Consider the following 20,164-nt stretch of genomic DNA (forward strand, 5'->3'; position numbering starts at 1 on the left):
ATTACAGAGATACGGAGAGGTAAGGCCACGAATGAATTTGAACATGAGGATGAGAATTTTAAGTGTGAGGCACTGGGGGACCGGGAGCCAATGTAGGTCAGTGAGCACAGGGGTGATGGGTGATTGGGACTTGTGGCAAAGATAAAAAGCTAAGGACAAGAAAAGGACATTCGGTATATTGAAGCTTATCTGTCCAGGATGCCAACTCTCCCAGCCTACAACTAATTGTGTTTTGAATGCTCCTGAAGTCTGTGGCCTAGAAATTGGTCTGCACTTTGCCTGTTTTTTGGGTGCTATTCGGACCACGATGGCCTCAATATGGTGGGCAGGAAGCATGTGTAGATTTCCGGTTGGAAGTGAGCCGTCTGCCATTTTGGGAAAGGACAAACCAGACGTCTCCTTTACCCACGCCTGAAGCAGAAGTTAAGCCTCTTCATATGCAAATAAGGGACATAACGCCTGTTTGAGGCCCCCTTTTGTAAGATTGGTTTGCATGGGCCAGCGCGGGTTGCACTCAAGGAAACCAGCCTGGATCACCTGCAACAAAGCAGGTCAGACTCTTACCTGAATGTGGAGCTGGGAGGATCAGGAGTGCTCCTCCCAACCCCATATTAAAGGACCCAATTGCCGCTTCCAACAACCCCCCCCCCATCACTGCCACTCCCGACACAAACCCCCATCGCCGTCATTCCCGACCCCTCCATCACCGCCACTCCTGGCATAAACCCGTATCGCCGCCACTCCCGACACCCCGTCACCGCCACTCCTGACCCTCCCCATCGCCGCCACTCCCGACACCCCATCACCACCACTCCAGACCCTCCCCCATCGCCGCCACTCCCGACCCACCCCATTGCCGCCACTCCCAACATGAACACCCATCACCACCATTCCCAGCCCAAACCCTCCCATCGCCGCCACTCCTGCCTGACCCCCGATCCCGATCCCGATCTTCCCTCTGCTCCTGCCCCGATCCCCGATCAAATGGTAAATTTGGCAAAGAGGAGAAGGGGCTGACCCAAGCAACGGCCCACATCTCCTCCACTCCCAGTGGCTCTGGTGCAACCATCCTCCATTACCAGCACCTGCTCTCCGAGAGATAATGGGAGCGGTGGTTAAGGTCTAAAGTTGTTAAACTGAATGTTAAGGCCGGAAATCTGTAAAGTGCCTAGAAGAGAGATGTGGGGAGTTATAACCCCCGAAACCAGGTGCGGGGGTCGCAGTGCACAATTAACCCGCACCCGGTCATTGAGCTGCAGGCAGCAGGTAACATTTGCGCTGCCTGGTGATTTATCTTATTGCTGCGAGGAGCCAGGCCTAGCTGCGCTGTTGAGTGGCTGCTTGCCAGCACCACCTAAAGGCAGCCTGCACCTCATATTTGCCAAATATAAGATACGGGTCCGCATGGAGTCTGAACAGAGATCAGACATTGTACACATAAAACACAGATACAGGTCCTGTCCCTATGTTTACAAACTGTTGAGTTATGTTAAAATATTGAATAAAGGTCGTTCACTACTAAATCCCACATCCTCCAAACTGCACACCAGACCTCACCAATCTGCCGATCTGAGTTTGTACCAGGCCTGCGAGAGAGCATGCCCCAAGGTTCTCTGATCATGCACTAGAGGCCTTGGTGCAAAAGGTAGTCAGAAGAAGGGGCATCCTATATCTGCAGGGGGGAGGGGGTGGTGGCAAGAGGCCCTCCAGATATACGCTCCTGAGGCAGTAGGAGACAAAGTCAATGCCAGGCGCATTGCACCACAAGTACGGATGCAGTGCAGGAAGAAGTTCAATGCTTTGACACGAGTGGTCAAGGTGAGTGAGGTCAATTGTCAAGTGGCGTCTCCTACCAACTGCTCCACTAGCCTCATTCACTGCTTCACGCACTAGAACCCCCATCACACAGCAACCAACAAACTCTTTCAATCAGTATTCAACTCTTCCCATCAGTTGCTTCCTCTCACCCTCACTCATTAGAACTATTGCAAGCCGCACACCCACAATTCACAGGTCACACACACTGGCAGCCATTCAGCCATCACCCAAATGTCATGCACGACACTCACCGACACACATCTTGTTTTTTTGCAGGAGAAGATGGGGTTTAACAGGAGGCAGCAAGTGGCAGTGACACCATGGAGCATGAACCTGCTGTCTTCTCTCAGGATGACAGCATTCCTGTCCCATCCCTGCCACTCTCAGAGCCCTTGCTGTTACCTGTCAGCTAGCCAGCCCACTCCCTGTAGAGTATTGAAACTTTATTATAGGAACATAGAAAGATAGGAACAGGAGTAGGCCATTTAGCCCCTCGAGCTTGTTCCACCATTCAATGAGATCATGGTTGATCTGTGACCTGCATATACCTTAGCCCCATATCCCTTAATACCTTTGGTTAACAAAAATCTATCAATCTCAGATTTAAAATTGACAACTGAGCTTGCATCAACTGCCGTTTGCGGAAGAGATTTCCAAACTTCTACCACCCTTTGCATGTAGAAGTGTTTCCTAACTTCAGTCCAGCAAGTCCTGGCTCTAATTTTTAGGCTATGTCCCCTAATCCTAGTATTCAATATAGGAGACCTCCAAAAACAGGTACAAATGCATCAGCAGCCAGAAGCAATAAACCAGCAACTAACCTGTAACTCCTGCATGATCCTTTAAATAGTGCTGGTGGGGGTCCTCCTTGTTGTTTAAGACCTGTTCGGCTGTGTGAGGTTAAGACAATGCGTTGGCTGGAATGTTGAGTTCCAAAATCGCATCTGTCCCTTTAAATCAGCATTGCACACTGATCTACCGCATATTCTCCCTGATTTACATGCTGCTGGCGTTTGTTATCAGCATGTGCATAAACGCCTTTACTATGATGGCATCCGGTGCACATCACCCTACGCGGCCCAATTTATAGCCCGTGGTGCTGTTCCTGGAGCTTGTGTTGAACTTCATTGGAACAGTGTAAGCAAAATTAAAGCCTGTGAGATTAAAGGGACAGTGGCAGTGTGGATACGAAATTGGCTAAGGGACAGAAAGCAGACCGGTTGTTTTTCAGACTTGAGGGAAGTATATAGTGGTGTTCTCCAGGGGTCGGTATTAGGACCACTGCTCTTTCTGATATATATTAATGACCCGGACTTGGGTATAAAGGGTATAACTTCAAAGTTTGCAGATGACACGAAACTTGGAAATGTAGTAAACAATGTGGAGGATAGTAACAGATTTCAGGAGACATGGACAGACTGGTGAAATGGGCAGACATAGGACAGGTGAAATTTAACACAGACAAATGTGAAGTGATACATTTTGGTAGGAAGAATGATGAGAGGCAATATAAACTAAATGGTACAATTTTAAAGAGGGTGCAGAACCAAAGAGACTTGGGGATGTATGTACACAAGTCTTTGAAGGTGGCAGGACAAGTTGACAAGGCTGTTAAAAAAGCACATGGGTTCTTGGGCTTTATAAATACAAGTATAGAGTACAAAAGTAAGGAAGTTATGCTAAACCTTTATAAAACACTGGTTAGGCCTCAGCTGGAGTATTGTGTTTAATTCTGGGCACCACACTTTAGGAAGGATGTCAATGCCTTAAAGAGAGTGCAGAAGAGATTTACTAGAATTCTACCAGGGATGAGGGACTTCAGTTACGTGGATAGACTGGAGAAGCTGGGGTTGTTCTCAGAGCAGAGAAGGTTAAAAGGAGATTTGATAAAGGTGTTCAAAATCATGAATGGTTTTGATAGAGCAAGTAAGGAGGAACTGTTTCCAGTGGCAGAAGGGTAAGTAACCAGAGGCAAAAGAATCAGAGGTGACATGAGGAATTTTTTTATGCTGCGAGTTGTTATGATCTGGAATGCACTGCGTGAAAGGGTGGTGGAAGCAGATTCAAAAGTAACTTTCAAAAGAGAATTGGATAAATACTTGAATGGAAAACATTTACAGGGCTATGGGGAACGAGCAGGGGAGTGGGACTAATTGGATAACTCTTTCAAAGAGCCGGCACAGACACGATGGGCAGAATAGCCTCCTTCTGTGCTGCATCATTCTATGATTCTATGATTCTACCCATGTAGGCGGCCAAGGACAGAGAGGTCAGAGTGGGATAGGGAATTAAAATGGCAAGCAATCAGAAGCTCATGGTCACGCTTGCGGACTGAATGGAGGTGTTCAGCAAAGCAATCACCCAATCTGTGTTTGAGACCGCATCGTGAGCAGCAAATACAGTGTGGGGCTGGTGCTTGGGGTGGGGATCCCCTATCAGTACACGGCCGGCAGGGTGGTCCATACCTCTGGGGTCTACCCACCTTTCTCCGGCACATTCCTGAGCCACGGGAGCCTTCTCCTCTTTGCCAGATTTTCAATGCTTCCCTCCTCCTCTGCTATTCTGCGGTAACCATTTACATCTCCTCTGGACCCATCTTTTGTTTCTATACTTGTCCTATCTCCTATTGTCTTGCACCATCATCACTTTTGTCATCTAATTACTCCTGCCGTCCACTCTATCACAGACCTTTCCCTTTCATTCTTTTCCTCCCCCTTTCTCTGGCTCTGTACTTGCTTAAAAGCTGGTCCAGTTCTGATGAAAGGTAATTGAACTGAAACGTTAACTTTATTTCTCTCTCCACAGATGCTGCCCGGCCTGCTGAGTGTTTCCAGCATTTTCTGGTTTCCAGCACCCGCTGTATTTTGCTTTTATTTCATTACAAAGGTCATGTTGTGCGACAATTAAATGTTTCTTGCACTCTTTTCAGAATTGTGCACAGTACACCGAGTCACAGTCGATTGCTGCATTAGTGGAATGGTATGACAAAACTTTCCGATCTTTATAAATCATGGGTTGGCTATGACCACAAGAGTTTTTTTTTATTCGTTCATGGGATGTGGGCATCGCTGGTAAGGCCAACATTTATTGCCCATCCCTAATTGCCCTGGAGAAAGTGGTGGTGAGCCGCCTTCTTGAACTGCTGCAGTCCGTGTGGTGAAGGTTCTCCCACAGTGCTGTTAAGAAGGGAGTTCCAGGATTTTGACCCAGCGACGATGAAGGAACAGCGATATATTTCCAAGTCGGGATGGTGTGTGACTTGGAGGGGAACGTGCAGGTGGTGTTGTTCCCATGTGCCTGCTGCTCTTGTCATTCTAGGTAGTAGAGGTCGCGGGTTTGAGAGGTGCTGTCGAAGAAGCCTTGGCGAGTTGCTGCAGTGCATCCTGTGGATGGTACACACTGCAGCCACTGTGCGCCGGTGGTGAAGGGAGTGAATGTTTAGGGTGGTGGATGGGGTGCCAATCAAGCGGGCTGCTTTGTCCTGGATGGTGTCGAGCTTCTTGAGTGTTGTTGGAGCTGCACTCATCCAAGCAAGTGGAGAGTATTCCATCACACTCCTGACTTGTGCCTTGTAAATCGTGGAAAGGCTTTGGGGAGTCAGGGAGCCACAGAATACCCAGCCTCTGGCCTGCTCTTGTAGCCACAGTATTTATATGGCTGGTCCAGTTAGGTTTCTGGTCAATGGTGACCCCCAGGATGTTGATGGTGGGGGATTCGGCGATGGTAATGCCGTTGAATGTCAAGGGGAGGTGGTTAGACTCTCTCTTGTTGGAGATGGTCACTGCCTGGCACTTGTCTGGCACGAATGTTACTTGCCACTTATCAGCCCAAGCCTGGATGTTGTCCAGGTCTTGCTCCATGCGGGCTAGGACTGCTTCATTATTTGAGGGGTTGCAAATGGAACTGAACACTGTGCAATCATCAGCGAACATCCCCATTTCTGACCTTATGATGGAGGGAAGGTCATTGATGAAGCAGCTGAAGATGGTTGGGCCTAGGGCACTGCCCTGAGGAACTCCTGCAGCAATGTCCTGGGGCTGAGATGATTGGCCTCCAACAACCACTACACCTCTGGAATTCAGCTCTTTTGTCCATGTTTGGACCAAGACTGTAATGAGGTCTGGAGCTCAGTGGTCCTGGCGGAACCCAAACTGAGCATCGGTGAGCAGGTTATTGGTGAGTAAGTGCCGCTTGATAGCACTGTCGACGACACCTTCCATCACTTTGCTGATGATTGAGAGTAGACTGATGGGGCGGCAATTGGCCAGATTGGATTTGTCCTGCTTTTTGTGGACAGGACATACCTGGGCAATTTTCCACATTGTCGGGTAGATGCCAGTGTTGTAGCTGTAGTGGAACAGCTTGGCTAGAGGCGCAGCTAGTTCTGGAGCACAAGTCTTCAGCACTACAGCCGGGATGTTGGGGCCCATAGCCTTTGCTGTATTCAGTGCACTCAGCCGTTTCTTAATATCATGTAGAGTGAATCGAATTGGCTGAAGACTGGCTTCTGTGATGGTGGGGATAGCGGGAGGAGGCCGAGATGGATCATCCACTCGGCACTTCTGCTGAAGGTGATTGCAAATACTTCAGCCTTGTCTTTTGCACTCATGTGCTAGCACTTAAGCCAGATCTCTAATGTTATACCAGAAACACAGAAGCTACTGCAGCTGCACCTTCATATTCTGAATTAGTTCAAAACGTGCACACAGAAAGCCTCTCACACAAATTTTTCTGTTCTAGTCGTCATCAGGGCAAATTTGTGTAAAAAGAACTATCAAGTATTAGTTTGGGTCAGGTGGGAAAATTCTTGCTTCAGGAGTCAGGAATGTCATGGGTTCAAATCTGACTCCACAATTTGAGTATATAACCTAAACTGACATTTCAGTGCTGTACTGAAGGGGTACTGTATTGTCAGAGGTGCTACATTTTTTGAGATATTAAACCAAGGCTCTGCCTGCCTTTTTAGATGGATGTAACAGATTCCATTTCACCTGACTGCAGATGAAGAGGGTGCAGCAATGTAAACTGCAATGTAAATAAATGTCAAGGAACTGCGCACTCAGATTTCTAAGTGCACTTCAGGGACAAACATGCAATTCAGGTACAAACTGCTCCCAGTAAAACCTGGCACCACAGCTTCCAGAATTGTTGGTTCGGTGGTATCTGTCTTAACTGTCAATGGATGAAATCCTCATCCATGCCTTTGTTACCTCTAGACTTGACTATTCCAATGCTCTCCTGGCCGGCCTCCCATCTTCCACCCTCCATAAACTTGAACACATCCAAAACTCTGCTGCTCGTATCCTAATTCACACCAAGTCCCGTTCACCCATCACCTCTGTGCTTGCTGACCTACATTGGCTCCCGGTCAGTGAACGCCATGATTTTAAAATTCTCATCCTTGTTTTCAAATCCCTCCATGGCTGTGCCCCTCCCTAGCTCTGTAACCTCCTCCAGCCCTACAACCCTGCGAGATCTCTGCACTCCTCCGATTCTTGCCTCTTGCGCATCCCCGATTTTAATCACTCCACCATTGGTGCCTTCAGCTGCCTAGGTCCTAGGCTCTGGAATTCCCACCCTAAACCTCTCCGCCTCTCTTTCCTCCTTTAAGATGCTCCTTAAAACCTACTTTTTTGACCAAACTTTTGGTCACCTGTCCTAATTTCTCCTTATGTGGCTTGATGTCAAATTTTGTTTGATAACCTCTCCTGTGAAGCACCTTAGGATGTCTTGCTTTGTTAAAGGCGCTATATAAGTGCAAGTTGTTGTTGTTGTTAAGGGACAGGTTGGTATTGTCAAGAGAGGTTTTTGTTTTTTTGAATAAAAAATGGTTTTGTTGTTTTAGTACTTGTTGCAGAATGCTGTTAGTCTTTCACACTTGCTGATGGAGGCTGTGTTCAGTACTATGCAATCCCCACCTCCACCTCCTTTTACAATATGATTTATTTGCCGACAGATGCTGGGAATCAACCACAAGCCCCTCGACAGCTGCTGAAGTCATTTGCTTGAACCACTCCTGAGCCACTAACAACGGTTTTCCTACCACAGAGTAGGAATCCCCCCTCCCCCGACTATACAACTGCTTCTTCATGCCCCACCTGGAATGAAACGAGAAGCCTCACAGTTCAACCACCCTCCTCTTCTTTCGGTACCATCAGTCCTCATACCTACATACCTACTACATTTCCTCCACCTACTGCTTGACACAACAGTGCTGGTCTCTCACCAGCTCCCTGCAAGACAGACTGCAGGGGTGCCCAGTCTGCTGTGTGGGTGCTGCTGCCATCTCAGCCATGTGTTGTGTTCCACAATTGTGTTTTGTATCATCTAATGTAGTTGTATTTTATATTTTCTTAATATTATTGAATTACTTAAAGCTAGTTGTGTTTGTACTCTTTGTACTGTCACTCAAGAATCCACAAAACTGCTAACCCTAATGAATTAAAAAGCTTGGAAATAAAAACTAATTGACACTGACAAAGCTGTAAATTCAATTAAAGTAATATTAAGATAGACTAACAAGAAGAGGAGTAAAAACAGAAAATGCTGGAAACACTCAGTAGGTCAGGCAGCATCTGTGGAGAGAGAAACAGAGTTAACGTTACAGGTCAATGACCTTTCATCAGAACTGGGAGAGGAATAGGGATGGATCACTTGCAAAAGTTCAAGTTAAATTGAGTCCCATTGTTGAAACTGATAAATTAGTACATAATACTTGCTCTAAGAGCAGACAAGACTGTCTAGGTTGGCAGAACTTTGTAATGAACAAATGGGACATAAATATACTAATCATCCAACTGGAGAGCAGCCAAGCTCCAGACCCACTGAAGGAAGAGACATCCAAAGATTCAATAGCCTGAGGGGAGACGACCACCTAACACTGAAGGAAGAGAGAAGAAGACTTCTCTTCTGACTAAACCAGTACTATCGTGAGATTCTCTGTTTATTAACTTGTGAGATGAATATACCTAAGTTTGTAATCGAATGAACAATACATATATAAAGGAAAAGAAAAGGCAAGTTGCTCTATGTTTCTACTTTCTCCATTCACGGGATCCCTTTTTCGAAACCTTTACGGATAGGTGATCCATACCGGCTTAATATTGGTTAAGTAATGTCCTACTATCGTAACAGATTTAGATATATTATGCAACAAATTAGCACCCCAGATGGGACCCAAAACAAAAGGAAGAACCATTGATAATGAAGCCAGGTGTTTCAGACAGAAAAGTGGGAAGTTTATGTTGCATTCAACCCACTATTAGAAGTGTCACAGGCCTGTAGACCACTCTGTTTTGGATTTAGGAGTTGAGTCACAAGCCAAGGTTTCAGCTCATAATGACTGTCACCTATCAGCCACCCCCAAACAGTGACAATGGAATCAGTCATGACAGGAAGTAACCACATTTCTGCTACTTTTTTCTTAAAGTCACAAGCTACCTGTATGTTCACCAAGTGAAATTCCCAATTCTGTGGAGAAACAGATGCGTGGAACCATAATGCCCAGACCTTAGATAAAACAATATCCTACACCATAAAAATATAAAGTAAAAGTAGAAAATGCTGGAAATGCACAGTATCTGAAAGAGAAAAATAAGTTAACATTGTGGTTTTGACCTTTGATCAAGCATTCTGTGTATTCCCAATATTTTCTGTTTTATTTCAGATTTTTCAGCATTTACAGTTTTTCTTTTTATATCCATCATAAAAATGTCATTGTGTTCACACCTGGATCTCTTGTGTCATAGGGAAACGGATATAGTGACCTGCTTAAATTACCAGAGAAGCAATAACCTAATATTATTAAACAAATTGGACCAGATACATACCACATCATCAACAGAGGGCTGAGAAGATCCTATTTAAGATGAGCTCCATATCAGAATCTCAAGGAAATTTGATTACAAGTCAAAATATGTCACTCTGGGTGTGTGCAGATCACTATTAAGGTAACATATAGAGTACAGTGTGCGGCTTTGGGCACTCTACTTTGAAAAGGACATTGATGAATTGGGAGAGAGTTCAACGTGTGATGAGATTATTCCGGGATTTAGTTGGTCCTCTAAGTTATAAGGAGAAATTGACAAAATTGAATTTCTTGAGATGAGACATGATCTGGATCATAAAAATGCTGAGAGGTATTACATAATATAGATATAAACACGCCAGAGAATCACCTGCAATGGTTTCTCTTCCCGCTTCCGCACCGTTACCTCTGGATCTATCCTTGGTCCCCTCCTAATTCTTATCTACATTCGAAAACACGACATCAGATTCCACATGTCCCCTGAAGACAGCCAGCTCTACTCCACTACCACCTCTCTCAACCCCTCCACTGTCTCTCATTTCATAGAATCATAGAAAGGTTACAGCATGGAAGGAGGCCATTCGGCCCATCGAGTCCACGCTGGCTCTATGCAAGAGCAATCCAGCTAGTCCCACTCCCACGTCCTATCCCCATAGCCCTGCAAATTTTTTCCCTTCAAGTACTTATCCAATTCCCTTTTGAAAGCCATGATTGAATCTGCCTCCACCACCCCCTCAGGCAGTGCATTCCAGATCCTAACCACTCGCTGTGTAAAAAAGTTTTTCCTCATGTCACCTTTGGTTCTTTTGCCAATCACCTTAAATCTATGTCCTCTGGTTCTTGACCCTTTAGCCAATGGGAACAGTTTCTTTCTATCCACTCTGTCTGGACCCTTCATGATTTTGAATACTTCTATCAAATCCCCTCGCAACCTTCTCTGTTCCAAGGAGAACAACCCCAGCTTCTCCAGTTTATTCACGTAACTAAAGCCCCTCATCCCTGGAATCATTCTAGTAAATCTCTTCTGCACCCTCTCTAAGGGCTTCACATCTTTCCAAATGTATGGTGCCCAGAACTGGACACAATATTCCAGCTGTGGCTGAACCAATGTTTTATAAAGGTTCATCACTACTTCTATACTTTTGTACTCTATGCCTCTATATATAAAGCCCAGGATCCCATATGCTTTTTTAACCACTTTCTCAACCTGCCCTGCCACCTTCAACGATTTGTGCACATATACCCCCAGATCTCTCTGTTCCTGTACCCCTTTTAGAGTTGTGCTCGCTAATTAATATTGCCTCTCCTCATTCTTCCTACCGAAATGTATCACCTTGCATTTTTCTGTGTTAAATTTCATCGGCCATGTGTCCGCCCATCCTACCAGCCTGTCTATATCGTCTTGAAATCTATCACTATCCTCACTGTTTACTACCCTTCCAAGTTTTGTGTCATCTGCAAATTTTAAAATTGTGCCCTGTACATCCTAGTCCAAGTCATTAATATATATAAAGAAAAGCAGTGGTCCTAGTACCGACCCCTGGGGAACATCACTGTACACCTCCCTCCAGCCCGAAAAACAACCATTCACCACTACTCTGCTTCCTGTAACTTAGCCAATTCTGTATCCATGCTGCTACTGCCCCTCTTATTCCATTGGCTTCAATCTTGATGACAAACCTATCATGCGGCACTTTATCAAACGCCTTTTGAAAGTCCATATGCACCACATCAACTGCATTGCCCTCATCTACTCTCTATGTTATCTTATCAAAAAACTCTATCAAGCTAGTTAAAAACGATTTGTCACCCAGTACTGGATGAGCAAATATTTCCTCCAACTAAATATTGGGAAGACCGAAGCCATTTGGGGAAAAATTCGATAAGAGTCCGTTTTGGGTAGCGATGCGCTACCACCCCGTGCCCGACGGACCCTGGGCAGGCAAGACCCAAGGGAGCACTTACCTGCAATCGGCATTCCTTTCCAGGCCTTGCACGTGGAATCAATGCAATTTGCACATCCCACCACCAGAGGGAGCTCAATCTCTTAAAAGGAGCATGTTTCTTCGAAATCTCTTAAAGGTAGCTGGTACCTGTTATTTGCTGAAAATAGCAGTTTACTGTCTGCACGGAGTCTGAACAGAGATCAGACATTGTACACGTAAAAACAGATGCAGATCCCATCCCTATATTTACGCACAGGTGAGTTATGTTAAAACATTGAATAAAGGTTGCGCACGACTAAATCCCACATCCTCCAATCTGCACACCAGACCTCACTAATCTGCCGATCTGAGTTGGTACCAGGCCTGCGAGAGTGCATGCACCAAGATTCTCTGCTGATGCACTAGAGGCCTTAGTGCAAGCGCTGGACAGAAGGAAACATCCTATATCCGCGGGGGAGGTGGGAGGGGCAAGAGGCCCTCCAGACACATACTCAAAAGGCAGTGGGAGGCAGCGGGGGACGAAGTCAATACCAGGCGCATAGCATCATGAACATGGATGCAGTGCAGGAAGAAGTTCAATACTTTGACATGAGTGGTCAAGGTGAGTGAGGTCAACTGTCAAGTGGCGTCTCCTACCAACTGCACCACGTACTACACCCACCATCACCCATATACCAATAAACTCTTTCCATCAGTACTCAACTCTTCCAATCAGATGCTTCCTCTCACCCTTAAACATTATCACTGTTTCAAGCCGCCCACCCACAACTCACAGGCCGCACACACAGGCAGCTATTCAACCATGACAGGCACATCACCCAGACACATGTCCCGCTTTCTTGCAGGAGAAGGTGGCGCACATCAAGAGGCAGCAAGTGGCCGTGGCATTTAGCCTCTCGAGCATGTACCACCATTCAATGAGATCATGGTGGACCTGTGACCTAACTCCATATACCCATCTTAGCCCCATATCCCTTAATACCCTTGGTTCACAGAAATCTATCAATTTCAGATTTAACATTCACAAGCGAGCTAGCATCAACTGCCGTCTGCAGAAGAGCTTTCCAAACGTCTCCCACCCTTTGAGTGTAGAAGCATTTCCTAACTTCACTCCTGCACCTGCTGGCTCTAAATGTTAGGCTATGTCTCCGCGTCCTAGTATTGAAGTCTAGGAGACCTCCAAAAACAGTTACAAATGTCTCGGCAGCCAGAGGCAATAATCCAGCCACTAACCTGTAAATCCTGCATGATCCCTTTAAATAGCACCAGTGGGGGGTCCTCCAGGCTCTCTAAGACACGTTCAGATGGTCGGGGTTAAGATTGTGCATTGAGTTGAGCGTTAGGTCCCAAAATGGCGTCTATCACTTTAAATCAGCGTTGTACACTGATTGAAGCCATTTTCTCCCTACTTTACATGATTCCAACGTTCGTTATCTGCGCCTGCGCAAACTCCTATACCAAGATGATGTCTGGCGCATGTCACGCAGGAAACGTGCGTGCGCACCCAAGACGCTATCTTGGATGTTGAAGAGGCCATGTAGCGCCGAAACAATGGGCGCTACACGGCCTAATTTAGCGCCCACTGTCTTTGGTCCCCACCTCAAACTACATTCCCTCGCCACCGACTTCATCCCTTTCCCCAGCCACTGTCTGAGGCTGAACCAGACTGTTTGCAACCTTGGCATCCTATTTGACCCTGAGATGAGTTCTAGCCACATATCCACTCCATCACCAAGACCGCCTACTTCAACCTCCGTAACATCGCTCGTCTCTGCCCCTGCCTCAGCTCATCAGCTGCTGAAACCCTCATCCATGCCTTTGTGATCTCTAGACTCGACTATTCTCTCTTGGCTGGCCTCCCATCTTCCACCCTCCATAAACTGGAGATCATCCAAAACTTTGCTGCCCGTATCCTAACTTGCACCAAGTCCTGTTCTTCTATCACCCCTGTGCTCGCTGACCTACATTGGCACCCGGTCGGTGAACGCCACGATTTTAAAATTCTCATCCTTGTTTTCAAATCCCTCCATGGCCTTGCTCCTCCCTATCTCTGTAACCTTCTCCAGCTCTACAACCCTCTGAGATCTCTGCTCTCCTCCAATTCTTGCCTCTTGCGCACCCCCGATTTTAATCGCTCCACCATTGGCGGCCCTGTTTTCAGCTGCCGAGGCCCTAAGCACTGGAATTCCATCCCTAAACTTCTCCACCTCTCTACCTCTTTCCTTCTTTAAGACGCTCCTTAAAACCTACCTGTCCTAATACCTCCTTATGTGGCTCGGTGTCAAATTTTGTTTGATAACGCTCCTGTGAGGCGCCTTGGGATGTTTTACCAGATTAAAGGCGTTATATAAATGCAAGTTGTTGTTGTTAGTTAGTTAGTTAGTTAACTTGGATTGTGAGTGTAGAACCAGGGACAGAGTTACAAAATAAACAAGTCTTAAATGAGACTACAGATTAGAAAAATAAATCTTTAGAGAGAAGTGGCTATGTGGAACAGACTCTCGACAAAAGATATTCATGCTGTGCCTATTAAGTCTCCACATAAAAAAGAAAGATAATTAAATATCTTAAAATGTTGGAAATACGCAGCAGGTCTGTAAAAAGGAAAGTTGGGTTATTGTTTCAGTCGTAGCCAGAGAATCACCTGCAATGGCTTCCCTTCCCACTCCTGCACCGTTACTTCTGGAGTCCCCCAAGGATCTATCCTTGGCCCCCTCCTATTTCTCATCTACATGCTGCCCATTGACAACATCGTCCGAAAACACAACGTCAGATTCCACATGTACGCTGACGACACCCAGCTCTACCTCACCACCACCTCCCTTGACCCCTCCACTGTTTCTCATTTGTCACACTGCTTGTCCGACATCCAGTACTGGATGAGCAAAAATTTTCTCGAACTAAGTACTGGGAAGACCGAAGTCATTGACTTTGGACCTGACCACAAATTCTATTCCCTAGCCATTGACTCCATCCCTCTCCCTAGACACTGTCTGAGGCTGAACCAGACCGTTCACAACCTTGGCATCCTATTTGACCCTGAAATGAGCTTCTGACTACATATCCGCTCCATCACCCAGACTGCCTACTTCCACCTCCAAAACATTGCCCATCTCCACCCTTGCCTCAGCTCATCTGCTGCTGAAACCCTCAACCATGCTTTTGTTACCTCTAGACTCGACTATTCCAATGCTCTCCTAGCCGGCCTCCCATCTTCTATCCTTCATAAATTTGTATTCATCCAAAACTCTGCTGCCCATGTCCTAACTTGCACCAATTCCTGTTCACCCATCATCCCTGTGCTCACTGACCTTCATTGGCTCCCGGTCCGGGAACGCCTCGATTTTAAAATTCTCATCCTTGTTTCCAAATCCCTCCATGGCCTCGGCCCTCCCTATCTCTGTAACCTTCTCCAGCCCTACAACCCTCCGAGATCTCTGCGCTCCTCCAATTCTTGCCTCTTACGCATCCCCGATTTTATTACATTACTACGTTAAAGGTGCTATATAAATGCAAGTTGTTGTGGTTGTTGTATACCCTTCTGAAAACTGAATGATAAGCAAGGCTTTTTTTTAGGATGGAAGATGAAAAAAAGGCGTAAGGGAGGAAAAAGAGACAACAGATAGTCCAATCACAGAGAGAAAGTTAATGGGTGGAATGAACCTCAAACTGCTTAATAGGAAAGCAGGAATGCTAGATAACATAAAAGATTATCTCAGTGAGGCAATGAAAAGACATTAGAAGAACAAAAGAACCAAACAAATAAATAAAATGGTGGAAATCATGGGCAATGCCCAAGCTGGGAAAAGTCAAGAAAATAAGGAGATTTGAACAAAAAAGTGTAAAAGGTTAAATGAAGTCTATATTGTAAACAGGATAATACCCTAAATGGCATCTTGCTGTCACCTGCGGCCAAGTGAGAGGTGCAACTTGCTGCGTTTAATTGTGGCTATGTTTTTGGTGTGAGTTGATACCTTTGGTATGTGGCTCACTAGTGAAATCTCACACCTGGTCTTTTTTCAATGTTGACATCTCTGCCTAGTGAACTTGGGCCAAGAAACTATATTTGAAGTGATGTAAACAAAGGATTTGATCTCTTTCAGTCTCTGACATACACACCACAAAGGTCTTGACCGCTCTGCAGAAACCTAGTCTGCCTTTATGTTGCCTTTTCCTTTGATACTGCTTGCATGATTAACACCAGATAGAAGGTGCTGCAGATTGCAACAGCTACAAACAAAAAGTGTGAAAACTGAAGATCATTGTTGTATTGACAGAACCCTCCATTGAAGTATGCAAAAGATAAAATTACACCTACAGAGCAAACCCTTAGCCACCATAAGCACTAATTTACAATTGAGAAAAGAGAAAAATCTGAATTACCTTCAGCAGTGCTTCTTGCAATCTAGTGTATACAACTGAACATTTTAATGTTTCCTCCTGCACACAAGTCAGAATATGTGACGGAAGAAGGGTTTTGCTTGCAGCTAGCGGAACTCAGCTGAAATAGTATTCTACACTTTCCTTCCTTCCTGTTCTGTTCTGTTAGAAAACAAGTTAATTATAGGTCTTTGCTGGTGTATCACCAGCTGTGTAAATAAAGTATTTACTTCGGCTAATTTTCTCCCTTGCTTTCTTGAAGGCAGCGACTCAGACTAAACCACTGGTAGAGCTCCAGTACCTCACCCAAGTGACGGTTCTGCATGACTCTGGGTGATAATGTAAAACAGGCGATATCAATTCAGCCACCCATTATACATCTCTGCTCATTTTCATTTCTATTGAGGAAATGCTCCTGCTGGCCGCACAAAAATCTTGCCACCCACTGCTGGCTTGTCTGGCCCCCAACCGCACACCCCCCAACTCGCAATTTTCTCCCCCCCTTAACCCATTACTTCTTGCCCACCCTCATTGATGAGCTGCCTGTGAGCACTGGCCCAATGATCGCACCTTGCCAATCAAATGGAAATGAGGCCCGGTCTTCAAAATGGCTTGGGCCTCTGGCCAAGGGCATCGGGCTGGAGGCGCGATTGCACTGCCCAATGTCCGAACAAAGTGAGAATTTCCCCACTATTTGGCAGGAGTCATGGAGAGTGGGAATCCTGGCTGATATTTTATCTCTCCCTAGCCTAGGAACGCTGAGTCCAGTTATAGAGCTTCTGCTGCCACTTACACCCCCCATCCTATTGCATGTATAATCTGCTGCATATCATAAATCTAGAGTGTACTTTACAGATCTTGGGGGCGATTTATGTTTCCCTACTATCCCATTTGTATTTAAAAAATGGGGTGGTAGTGGAACCAAGATCAGGAGTGGAATTGAAGCATCAACCTACCACTTCTTGTCTACCCGTTCCAATTTTTGGATGGACCTTAATTCAGGCAGCCTGAACCCCGCCAGAAACAGGCAGGGGCCTCATTAATATGTTCAAATCGGGGTCATATTATATGATGTAGTCATGCCCCTCCCCCCCGACACCATTTTTGTCTCCGCCTGCATTGCCACGGCAAGATCCTTATCCCATCCACAGATCATGAGCAGTACAAGTCGGGAGGTGGCTATTTCCAGCGGTATTTGCAGAGATACTCAGCTGCTCTCAGGTAAAATGCTAGAAAGGTTTGGGAGATGTTTTCATTGTATTTCATAGTGTTTTTTTTTGTTGCTTAGACAATTAGGGGTTTGAATTTGGATATGGATCCAGTCCCCTGCTCCGAAAGGTTTGATACAGCTGACCTACTAGATAGTTTAGGTCCTTCACCCAGTGTCACTGAAGGCCAACATGGATTTTGATGTGGTAAATATTTGAGAGATGTGGAGACAAAAAAAGCAACAAAACAGGAGTAGGCCATTCAGCCCATCGAGCCTGTTCTACTATTCTATTAGATCATGGCTAATGTGTACCTCAACTCCATTTATCCACCTTTGTTCCATACCCCTTGAGAACCTTGCCTAAAAAAGATCTCCACTTATGGCCTAATGGTCCACTCCAATGAAATACATACCTTGCAGGACAGGAAGCTGGTGATTGACTGGTGAGTAATACATTTTTTTTGCTCTCTAAGCTAGGGGAGTGGTTTAAATTAGGAACTAGGAACTTATAACTTGCTAATACTTCATTAAATTAATAATTTAAACTTGGTAAATTAATTAGTTTTAAAAAAAATTAAGAATAAACCAAGTGAATTAATAAAATTAAAGCTTTGATTAATTAAATAAATAAAACAAGGTTAGATAGAGATGGCAGTGCAGGTGGTGTGCTATAACTGCAGCATGTGGAGTTTGTGGGAAGCAGCGTGTTTCCAGGCAACCACAGTAAGTGTCTGTAACTCGAGGAACTTCAGCTCAGAGTTGTTGAGCTGAAGTTCGAGGTGCAGGCATTACGATGCATGAGGGAGGGGGAGAGTTACCTGGACACTTTGACCCAGGAGGCAGTCACATGCCTTAAGTTAGGTAGTGGTTTAGATTTGGTTAGTGGTCAGGGACAGGAGGTTGTGACTGTGAGTCAGGCAGGTAAGGGAACCCAGATGCAGTGGTGGCAGAGTCTCAGCCTTTGCACTTGTCCAACAGGTACGAGGTACTTGCTCGTTGTGTGGATGAGAGCAATGACTGCAGGGAGGATGGGAAAATTGACCACGACCCGTGGTACAAGAGGCCATTCAAGTGGGGGGAGCAAAAAGGAATGTGGTAGTGGTAGGGGATAGTATAGTCAGGGGGATAGAGACCATTCTTTGCAGCCATGACCGGGAGTCCCGGAGGCTGTGTCGCCTGCCCGGTGCAAGGGTTAAGGATATCTCCTCGCGGCTGGAGAAGAACTTGGAGGAGGAGGGGGAGGATAGAGTTGTTGTGATCCACGTAGGAACTAACAACATAGGTAGAACTAGGAATGAGGTTCTGCTGAGGGAGTTTCAGGAGCTGGGGTCCAAATTAAAAAGCAGAACCTCAAGGTAATAATCTTTGGATTACTACCTGAGCCACACGCAAATTGGCATAGGGACAAACAGACTAGATGGTTAAATGCGTGGCTGAAAGAGTGGTGTGGGAGGCAGGGGTTTCAATTCATGGGGCACTGGCACCAGGACTGGGGAAAGAGGGAGCTGTTCCATTGGGGCGGGCTCCACTTAAACCAGGCTGAGACCAGTGTCCTGGCGAATCGAATAACTAGGGCGGTAGCTAAGGCTTTAAACTAATAATGGGGGTGGGGTGGGGGGAAGGGTTCAGGTAAGATAAATTTATAAGTCTAAAGAGAAAAGTCAAGGCTGTACAGCAGAGTAGCGATTTGGGTAAAAACAAGCAGAGTGTGTCAGGAAGGGACAGAGTGTTTAACAAAGGTAATAGGGCATTAGTGACTAAGGTCACATCAGGGAAAAATAATAACAAGTTAAAATTAAAGGCGCTGTATCTGAACGCACAAAGCATTCGTAACAAGATAGATGAATTAATGGCACAAATAGAGATAAATTAGTTTGATCTAATTTGGTTGCAGGGTGAACAAGGTTGGGAACCAAATATTCCAGGGCACTTGACTTGCAGAAAATATAAGCAAAATGGAAAAGGAGGGGCGGCCTGATAATAAAGGCTGAGATAAATACAGTAGTGAGAAAGGATCTTGGCTCAGAAAATCAGGATGTAGAATCAGTATGGGTGGAGCTAAGAAATAACAAGGGGCAGAAAACACTGGTGGGAGTAGTCTATAGGAATCCTAACAGTAGATATAGTGTTGAACAGGGTATAAATCAGGAAATTAGAGGAGCATGTAACAAGGGTAATGCAATAATCATGGGGGACTAACCTTCATATAGACTGGGCAAATCAAATTGACAAAAGTAGTTTGGAGGACGAGTTCATGGAATGCATTTGAGACAGTTTTCTAGAATAATAGGAACCAACTGGAGAACAGGCTATTTTAGATCTAGTATTGTAAAATGAGATAGGGTTATTTAGTAATCTTATAGTTAAGGATCCTCTGAGGCAGAGTGATCATAATAAGATAGAATTTCATATTGAGTTTGAGAGTGATGTAATTAAATCCGACACTAGGGTCTTAAATTTAAACAAGGCCAATTGAGGGGCGTGTTGGCTAAGGTTGATTAGGAAATTAGATTAAAAGATATGACGGTAGATAAACAATGGCAAACACTTAAAGAAATAATTCATAATTCTCAACGAATATACATTCCATTGAGGAATAAAAACTCCACGGGAAAAGTGGTTCAACCGTGGCTAACTAGAGGAGTTGAGGATAGTATTCGAAGAGGCTTACAATGTTGCCAAAAAGAGTAGTAAGCCTGAGGATTGGGAGGGTTTTAGAAATCAGCAAAGGATGACCAAGAAATTGATAAAGAGGGAGAAAATTGAATGAGAGTAAACTAGCGAGCAATATAAAATCAGATTGTAAGAGCTTTAACAAGTGTGTAAAATGGAAGAGATTAGCGAAAGTAAACATGGGTCCCTTAGAGGCTGAGACAGGAGAAATAATAATGGGGACTAAGGAAATGGCAGAGACGTTAAACAAATATTGTGTATCTGTCTTCGCAGTAGAAGACACAAAAAACATAACGGAAATAGTGGGGAACCAAGGGTCTAATGAGAGTG

The 20,164-nt window shown here is 45.3% G+C and overlaps 1 protein-coding gene and 1 long non-coding RNA gene across 3 annotated transcripts in view; one reads left to right on the forward strand and one right to left on the reverse strand.

The window, feature by feature from the left end:
- LOC137325358 (interleukin-12 receptor subunit beta-2-like) overlaps positions 1-20,164 on the reverse strand; it is a 153,717-nt gene that overhangs the window by 29,429 nt on the left and 104,124 nt on the right. The gene's annotated exons all lie outside the window — the stretch shown is intronic.
- LOC137325359 (uncharacterized) lies at positions 4,751-8,144 on the forward strand. Its single transcript, XR_010963870.1, has 3 exons — positions 4,751-4,797; positions 6,785-6,919; positions 7,775-8,144. It is a non-coding gene; the product is annotated as an uncharacterized lncRNA (long non-coding RNA).

This window comes from Heptranchias perlo, chromosome 9, assembly GCF_035084215.1.
Source record: "Heptranchias perlo isolate sHepPer1 chromosome 9, sHepPer1.hap1, whole genome shotgun sequence".
In the NCBI taxonomy this organism is placed as follows: domain Eukaryota; kingdom Metazoa; phylum Chordata; class Chondrichthyes; order Hexanchiformes; family Hexanchidae; genus Heptranchias; species Heptranchias perlo.